The sequence below is a fragment of the Chenopodium album genome, chromosome 15, assembly GCF_948465745.1.
Source record: "Chenopodium album chromosome 15, dcCheAlbu1.1, whole genome shotgun sequence".
Taxonomy (NCBI): domain Eukaryota; kingdom Viridiplantae; phylum Streptophyta; class Magnoliopsida; order Caryophyllales; family Amaranthaceae; genus Chenopodium; species Chenopodium album.
The window spans coordinates 42470434-42480201 of NC_137848.1; the positions used below are offsets into that span (position 1 = coordinate 42470434).

At 38.4% G+C, this 9768-nt stretch overlaps 1 long non-coding RNA gene across 1 annotated transcript; it reads right to left on the reverse strand.

Moving 5' to 3' along the window:
* Positions 1-1697: 1697 nt before the first annotated feature.
* LOC145582268 (uncharacterized) lies at positions 1698-6268 on the reverse strand. The gene is made up of 3 exons (XR_014099847.1): positions 5901-6268; positions 5520-5630; positions 1698-4783 (listed from the first exon to the last, which is right to left on the reverse strand). It is a non-coding gene; the product is annotated as an uncharacterized LOC145582268 (long non-coding RNA).
* Between the last annotated feature and the right edge of the window lie 3500 nt (positions 6269-9768).

A 9768-nucleotide genomic window follows, 5' to 3' on the forward strand; every position in this document is an offset into this window, starting at 1 on the left:
AAATGTATCCAAGAACTGCACAGTCCGTGGAGTCAATCCCTCGCCAGCCTTAGGATCACTAGTGGTCGGGAGCAAAAGAGTAAGGCCAGCCCATCCTGGCTCACCCTGCTGAGGTCCTGGCTGCTGGGGCTTCTACGGCTGCTGCGTTGACGAGCCAACCTCGTACGTCCCACCACCCATGAAAGGAGCCGATGTCACGTCTCTCTGGCTAGTCGGCCTCCTAAATGCACCCTCGGAAGAAGAACCAAAACCCTCCACTACCACAATTTGATCCGATTTCGCCCGACCACCCTGGTTCCCAGCCGAAGTACGACGATGCCTCGAGCCAGATCCGGATCGCTCCCTCCTATTCTCGGGTCTAGTACGGGTACGTGACGGGGGAACAGGCTGAAATAAAAAAATAAGCCGAGTCAAATACAAGAAAAATAAGTAAAGCAAAAATAAAGGTCAAAGAGAAATACCTCCATGCCATCACTCCCACGACGACAACTAGCTCGGTGACTCAACCTCACGAGATGATAACGGAAGGCGTCTATGCCTCTCGCCATCCTCGTCATCACCTCCCGGGAAAACTGTCAAGCAATAAAGTCAGGAACAAAAAAAAAAACATCCATGTAAACAAAATAATGATGGATGGTTCACCCAGGTCTGGTGACGAGGTATCGACCTCTCCACAAAGAGCCACTCCTCAAGGGCCAGAGGAATCATCTCCTCAAGCGGGCCAAAAGACCCCTGATAGGTAATGGACATTTGTGGAGGAACAAACTCCGCAGTCGTCGCAGCCGCCTGCACGAATAAAGCCTAAGCGATTAGAATTTGCTGGGGGCTATTAGAAGAATAAATCAAATGATGCAAAATATACCTTCTTTTCCTCTGACGGGCAAGGTGGTGGAGTTAACAGTGGAAAAAGTCTCTCACCATAACTCCGGTTTGGATGGCTGTAACGCTGCCACTCCGTACTAGTTGGCTACTCATATAAACTTTCAGGTCTGCCTGGTCCATCATATGCTGCGGAGGACGGGTAGGAACAACTTAAAAAAAGACTCTGAAGAGTGCTGAATCGCAACTCTCTCACCCAGGTACACCACAGCATCATACGTTCTCTAGAAGTAGCACCGCTGAGCTGTGTACTGCGATGATGACAGGCAAGTCGCAATCCTAGCAGGAAGTCAGCATAAGTTAAGCTGGCCCACTCAATAGTCCCGATCGCTCGAAGGTCGCAAAGAGCAGGCAAGTAGTAAAGCAGCACTCGGCTGCCCTTGTCAGGAGAGAAGCTGCCTGACAGAAGAATCAAAATGAAGATGCGCACCCGCAACTCCGAGGTGGTCGCAGCATCTCGAAAAGCCTCTACTAGCACAGATCGACGAATAGATTAGCTACTCATCTGTAGCGGTCTAGACTCGCCGCGGGCCAAATAACAATAGGGCTTAGTAGCTCCTCTATCTCAGGAGAGAAAAGGGTAGTATCGCTACCAAAAGGAACTGCAGCTGACTGGAATCCCTATCCGGTGATATAGAGAAGTCAAGGGGAGTGACAGTCATCTCACCCCAAGGAAAGTGGAATGTGTTGGTAGTGTCCCAAAAGAACTCCACCAAAGAACGAACCAAGAAACGACTCGACTTTAAAGAATAGAGAGCCTGAGTAGTCTGCAGCAAAGGAGTCAAACCACAAGACTCCCACAGTGCAAGCAACTCCCCGTTATAGCTAAAGTAAGAATCGTATAAATGTCCAATAGTGTAGTTGCCCGAACCGTGGCAACGAACTCGTTCGTCATTCATCCTGAGCCGAACGCGCCCTGAGATATGAAACCAGGGCGCGAAATACAAAGTACGCCCATCCCACTCAGGGAACTCCCCTAGGCTAGAGGGAGTCCCCTCACTAGCGTCGACGGGCTCGTCCTCTCGGTGAGCCCCACAAGAGCGTGAGCCATAACCGCGTCGTCGAGACATGATAATTATGCAAGAAAACAGTAAATAAAAGGTTATAGTATCTAAGGTTCGCCTAGTCACATGATGCTATGTTCGTAAAAAAACAGAGCATGTTTTTAATTCAAGCAGAAATAGCATTCTTAAGCAATCAAACAATTTCTTGCAATACTACGTAAGTTTTGAGCGAATTTGGTTGAGAAACGAGCAAGAACGATCAAAGAGAAGATTCGGGCGAAAGCCGAACAAGAAATGAGTAACGAACGATGTGAGGAAGAAGAAGGGGTTTTATTCCGAAAAACGCGTTTCCATCGCGCTGCGACAAGCCTGGCGCGACGCGATGACACGTGGCACCTACGCTAGCTCTCCTGTCTTCAACGATGCAATTCCTAGGCCCCATAATGCTTATGTGGACCTTAATCAGCAAATTAGGTTCCTTGGTACGCCAGTTAGCCCCTATAAGCAAATTGACATAATTAGTAGTCGGCTCGATTATAATCGCAGTAAGTGATCGGCCTGACGATGATCAGCTCACTTAGCTTAAGCACCTGAGTACTGGCTCATTACAAGCACCGAGGTATTGGTTCACAAGCAAGCAAGTGCCAAAGTACTGGCTCATTATAGAATGCACCGAGGTACTGGCACAACAAACAATCACAGCAAAATATAAGCAAATATTCAAGGGAAGCACAAGCAAACGGAGGATCAACAAGCGATGGTCTTCGATAATCTTCCCTAAGAAGATTGTCACAAAAAACTGAAGATGGCTACAAGCAACAGTCTTTTACGATGTACCGAAGTAGAAAGGAGATTGTCTATAGCGACGAGGTACTGCCGTGGCAAGGTACTACCACAACCCTGGAGATGACAAGGTACAGTCACCTTCGACGAAGTTCCCGAGGCACTGTGGAGGATTGTCACAAACAAATGAAGATAGCGATGCACTATTACCTTCAGATGGCATTCACGAGGTACTTTAGAGGTCCTTACAACAGCGAATACAACAAAATTCGATTACCCCAAAGACGTGTGCTCGACGGTGCAAGATACACGTTTCTTAACTTTTTTATTTGTTTAAATAACGCTAGTTTGCAGGTATTGGCGTTACAAGAATGATTTAGGATCGCAGAGCGTTCTGAATCATTCTCCATCCCTATCGCTACTTTGACTTTTGTTTTCGAAACTTACGTTTCTCCAAACTCAGTTAAAGTGGGGGCTTCTATAGAAACCTGATTGTGTCTCTGTAGACACCTAATTGTGTCTCCCCAAAAACCAAACCCAGTGATGAGTACCTTTCACGTCATTTGATTATCGAACGAAATGAAAATGTGAAAAGTCTTGTGATGCGGTTTTTTTAATATAAAATAACTCTTCTTTCTGTTTTTGAAAATAAACTTTATTTATGAAAATGTCCAGTCCAATTTAGTTTGGTCCATGATAAGGTTCCAACAGTGGTGTAGTGTGATTGGGCTCGAAAAGAGCTTTCCAACGATATATTATAAGCCCAATTCCGATGAATAATGAGGAAGTTATGGCTAAAATCTTAAATTGGGCTTGAAATGGTTTTATGGCCTAATGATCTAGTGGAGGGCCCATTAATTAATATTCCTAAAGTTATTAGGATTGATTTTAATCTTCTAGAATAATCTAGAAGGTTGTTTAGAGTTCTAATGGCAGTAGGAATAATAATTATATCTTTTATGAAAGTAAAGAATTCTATTTGGATTAAAACAGGTGTTAAATATGATTTTCAAAGATAAGTATGGACGTTATTAATCGAACTTAATTAGATTAAGGATTCCGTACAGGTTTTTAGAAAACGCGTGAATCAGTGGGAAACGACAAGGTTAGCGTGCAATGACAAGCCTATCGCATCGCGCTGGACCCTGTCGTTCTGAGACAGGGGCAGTTTTACTCTTGATAAGATTCGGTCTTTTACTGATCGTTTCTGATATATTTTCTCTATAAATAGGGTCGTATTTCCCCGTTTTTTTTCATTCACAATCATCAACAATATTCTATTCTCTTCTCTCTCAAGCTAATAGCTTTTCTTTCTCCCTCTTTCTAAGCCTTCCTTTTTACAAATAAAATACCGCATTCACGAGTTCTAGACACACCTAGCCAAGTTTGAAGTTGCCTTCGCCCTAGACGTGAAAGGTTGATACTTTCTGAGGGTTTGGTCCCAAATCCCTATTTCAATTATTTAAATTAATCTTTTGATTTAATATTTTACTTAAAGTTACTAACGTGTGTATTTTTTTATTAGAAAGAGATATGAGGCAACAAAGTAAGTTGTTTTATTGCTAAATCTTTAGAAAGCATGCTTATATTATATTAATTCCTGGTATCATGTTAGGATGTTTTTATTGCTTTCTAGTATCATGTTTAAGTTGCTTCCTATTTCTTCTATCATGTTACACTACTACAAAATTGGCCAAAGAGACCATATCAAAATGGCCAAAGAGACTACCTTAGGGGTGGTCTCTAGCTCACAGGTCTCTTTGGCCTAAGAGACCACTTCATCAAAAGTAGTCTCTTGTTTTAGAAACTAAGACCACTCATTCAAGATAGATGGTCTCAATTTTTAAATCTAAGATCACCTATTTGAAATAAATGATCAAAATACAATTCATTAATATGAAAATTGTACACGTAGTTTATACAAAACCAATCCCTAATACTCATTAATACGAAGTATTTGAGTACAATCAATATTTTATCAAAATTTACACAAAACTCATACTCCGTACTTTTAAAAAAAAAATCATTAATGCTATAACCAAGGCCTTGTAATATCTTGTGCAGCAACCTCACGCCAACAAAATAACTCAATAACCAAATTAAGCTTCACTTTTTATCTTGAAAAATTTTCAAAGAGATTAAAAATTAGCACACAATTATTAAAAAAAAAAAAGTACACAAACTAGAAACTAAAATTACACTAACCTAGAACTAAAATGAAAATTGAATGCCTTATTGTATATGATGCTCGGTTATCTATCAATCAATCAATGCTTGACTACTCCTAGTACCTTTTCAAGCAAATTTATGCAAGTTCAATACGGAGTACTAAAGTTCAACCCATTTTAAAAATGTATATCACATAATTATAATACAAGATATAAGCATAATAAAATTCAGCAAATTTATGCAAGTTCATTAACTAAAATTTTTTCTAGCAAATTTATGCAATTTCATTAACTAAAATTTGTTTGAGTATAGAATGCAAATTATTCTAGCAAAATTAACTGCTTGTTTGAGTATAAAATGTAAATTGGGCTAATTTGTTGCTCGTTTTCAGAGGCACACTAATTGTCATTTTGTAGAATCCCAAGTATAAATCAAGTTAAATAATTATTCAATACATTTTGCAAACTAACAATCAACTAATTATGAAATAAACAACCTAAAATAAACAAAATTCATATCAAAATTAGAAAAAAAAACTAAAATTTCATTCTTCGCAACAATTAACCTTAATTCACAACTAAATAATCACCAAAATTAAACAATCCATCAACCAAATGAATCATAAGAAATGAATCATCCAAAATGCGATAAATTAAAAGAGGAAAATCAAGATATGTAACTAACTTGAACCCTAAAAGAGGAGAGAGGAGGGTGGCGGCTACGAGTAAGATAGTAACCCTAAAAAGGGTAAAGTGAATTCCAGCCAGAAATTTAAGCGGGTCGGGTACCATATCCCTTAAAAAAAATTTGAATAAGCGAAATTAATAAATAAAAAAAAAAAAAGAAAACCAAACTATGAAGCATTGATGGTAATCGAATTACAGTAGTATTGAGCACAATTTTAATTGTTACAAATTGAACAAAAAGATTAGATGATTCAAATTATGAAGTAATAGTGGTACAAGTACTGTAAATCGCATGATAATTCAAATTATGAAGAATTAATGGTACAAGTACCGTAAATCGCATAATAATTCGAACAAAAAGACATGATAATCAAATTACCGTAATTCGCAGATTTCGATCACAGAATGAACAAAGTACGGAGTAATTCGGCCAATTCAAACACAGAAGGAGCAAAGAGGAAGATTTGAAGTCGAAATTGTAAAAAAAAACCTAATTTCAGAGGAGAGAGAAAGCTAGGGTTCTTCAAAAAATTGAGACATGGTGATAGGTTGAAGAAAGAGAAAAGAGGAATTTTCTGGATCATATAGGGACGTTAAAATCAAAGTGTATAGGGAAAGAATTTATTTAGTGAAGTTAAATTAATCATAAATAATCTAAATAGTATCCTAGGATAAATCATGTAATTATAATGGAATAATAAAGGTAGATTGGGAAAATAAAATAAAATAAAAAAGAAATCGATTCAATATGGGTAGATCATTTTGAAATGTCCAAAATAGTATATGAGACTAACATTATGAAACGGAGAGAGTATATTTTTTATTTAATTAATTAAAAGAAGGAGAGACCATATCTCCTAAATAAATGGTCTTCTTTTTTTATTTAATTAATTAAAAATAAGGAGAGACCACTTCTTTTAAATAGATGGTCTCCCTCGTTATTTATTTATTTAATTAAAAAAAAGGAGAGACCACTTCTCCAAAATAAATGGTATCTCTCTTTTGTTTATTTTATTAATTAATAAACGGAGAGACCACTTATCTTATATAAAGGGTCTCTCTCTTTATTTATTTATTTGATTAAAAAAAAGAGATCATTTATCTGAAATATTGGGTCTCATGAAACCAAGAGACCACATATTTAGTTAAATGGTCTCTTGTTTGAGGTCTCTTTGGATAATTTTGTAGTAGTGTTAGTATCATGTTAGGGATAAAGATTTGATCTTTATTGTTTAGTTTGTTATTAATCTTGTTAGTATCATGCCTAGAATCTTGTTAATATTATTATGCTTTGATGAGATTGAGATTATTATGATTATGATGATGATTGTTGTTGTTAATGTTGCTTGATATATTATTGTTATTGCTTGATCATGCCCTCTCTTGCAGGATTAAAGGGAATTTGTACTTGTAATCACGCTTAATAAGATAATTAATAATCTTGTTTAGGCTAATGTGATTTTAATTCAAGTGATCGCTAATAATAGTTTTGTTTGTGCATTAATATTCAACCAACATAGATTAAACAGGTTTAGGATTAATATATTGATTGTATGTTAGTCAGAAAGCGCACATGAATATGAGAAGAATAAAGTAGAGGCCTATTTAGGGAAGGTTTAATCTCTTTTAGGTTGGATTTGTACCTTCATCCCCGAATATCTAGTCATGGTTCCAGACCACTATGGAGTTAGCGATCTCATGGATCGTGAAGGGGTGTAACCTTCACCCTGTGAACGGTTTACAAGTTCCTAAAACTTGTTGGCGACTCTTTTGCTCTAGCTTCCTTCCCTTTCGACGCCACCATACTTAAGTGTATGATCATAGTGGGGCTCAAGTGTGGGATGCTTGAAATATTCCCTAGAGTTTTTGGCGACTCCACTGGGGAGGATTTCTATTTTAATTCCTAAAATTTATTTTGGCAATGATTTAGAATGAGTGGATGAGACTCGAAAATTTCTAAATATTCATGTGCGTAATTTTGATTGACATTATTGGCATAAGCATAAAAAGGTCCGCATTGGATAGACTATCTGTAATGCGTAAAAAACATAGGATTTTTACACGTAGGAAATTTGGGAAATATCTTTCACAACTAGGATCGAAATAACGCTGTGAAAAACTTGAAAATTCTAAGAACAGAAAGCTGCTGAGGCACGTAGGAATTGGCGCCGAGAAAACAGAGCCCGTCGCAGTGCGATGGCTCTGTCGCTATGCAACAACAATGTCGTGTGGCAACAGAGTCATCGTCTCGCGACAGACTCTGTTGTCTCGCGCTATGTTCTTCTAATACCGAGCCAGAAATCCACCTTCTTATTTCGACCAGTCCTAGTACTGTTTGCTCGATTCTACTTCCTGATTGAGTTTTTCTCACTTTTATGAACCCATAGGTGTTCTACATATGGCCATATCCCTCTGGGAGTTCATGCTCCATCTACCCAATAGAATGCTCATGGCAACGAAGGGTACATTCGAGTTTGTGAATTCACCAAACCGTGGAAGCAAGTTTAACTTGTGGGGTCCCATTCACACGCACCAACCCTTCCAAAGGTAAGGCTTCCACGTGGTGCATCCGGACTCATAACCATGGACCCTCTTTGCCTAACCTTTATCCTTGAACTTTAGAGAACTAGAGCCATGGTTAGGTTGCAAACTCATTGCATCATATTGTGCTTACTTGACTACTTGTGCATCTCTTGTTTGTGCATATTTACACTAACCGTTTGTTTGACTTGTGTTTGAGTTTAAATAAACTGATTAATTACTAAAGGACTTTGCTTAATTCATTAACTAATTAATATGAGTTTTTAAAGTCTAAATAAATTGATCGAACCTGACTTTGTACGTCTATAGTATTTTACCTCTAAGGTAGAACACTGGAAACAGACCAAGACTGACGTTTCAGCAATGATGCCGAAGTTTGGCCTGTGGCGCAACACGCTAGTGTCCGGCGCGACGCGACAGGGCTGGCGCATCGCGACAGTTCCATCGTTTGTGTGATGGTCCAGTTTTCTGCCCAAGTCTTCACGCCGAGTCTATTTAATCAATTTATTAAAGGCATAAACCGTATTTTGGTCCTTAATTGAGTCTAAGCACATAGTCTCATGGTCTTACACAAGAGTCAAATCATGCCACTTTCACTCACTTCTAAAGCACACACTTTATATATACACCTTGACCATGTCTAGAGAGTCTTGTGTGCGCGTGTTTTCCGTCATTTTTTTTAGGGGGGTAAGTCGGATATAAATCCCCCAAACATAACCATGTTGTTTGAACCCTATACTTGATTCCCAAAAATATGCACCCTATTTTTTCTTTAAAACCAATAAAGTCAAAGCCAATTTGAGTCAAGTCATTAAAACAAATATGGTTTAATTTACAGTACTTGGTCAAGAAGAGAAGGACGATTAATCAAGGACAACACCTTTGTTCAAGTTCTACTTTTCGATAAGCCCATCAGACACAGAAAAAAGTTCATACTAATGGCAACCCAACAAGAAGTTGATGAGCCTAGGCAAAACCTTATTAATTTGACCGAGATGATGAAGACCCCTGTTCTTCAAGTCAATGACCCTGCAAAACAAAAACAAATGGAGCGAATGGAGGAAAGTTTGAGCAAGCTTTCCAATGACTATAAGTTCCAAGGGATTAGCTCACAAGGGGTCTTAGTGGACAAGGAACTTCTTCCGCAGAAGTTCATTGCCAATGACATCCCTAAGTTCAAACCAACTGACAACCTCTATTTTCACTTAAGGGCCTTTGAAACTATAATGAATATCAAGGGGATTGACAAGAAGGTTTTCCACACTTTGTTCTCACTCTAGAGACCGTTTACCAACAATGACTTTTCCCTTGAAAAGGAGAAAACCTCTTCTTGGGATGGCATAATAAACGCTTTCATAGATAGATACAAATGTAACGTCCAAGTTGAAAATGACCATAGAGAGCTTGAGATGTTGAAACAAGAGAATGAAGGTTTTACTTCTTTCTTTAATAAGTGGAAGGAAACTTCCGCTAAAATGGTTGAGGTGCCCACCGAGAAAGAATCTGTAAGGATGTTCATTAAGAATCTCCAAGAAAAGTACTCTAAGCATCTCAAATATCAAAGCAATTTGAACACTTTCAAGGTCGTCTATGACGTAGGAATCAACATTGAAGACGACCTTGCAAAGCAAAAAGCTGCTAACAACTCTTACAGTGGCTGGAAAGGAAAGAAGAACGACAATCCTTCTTCTTCCAAAACTACCCAC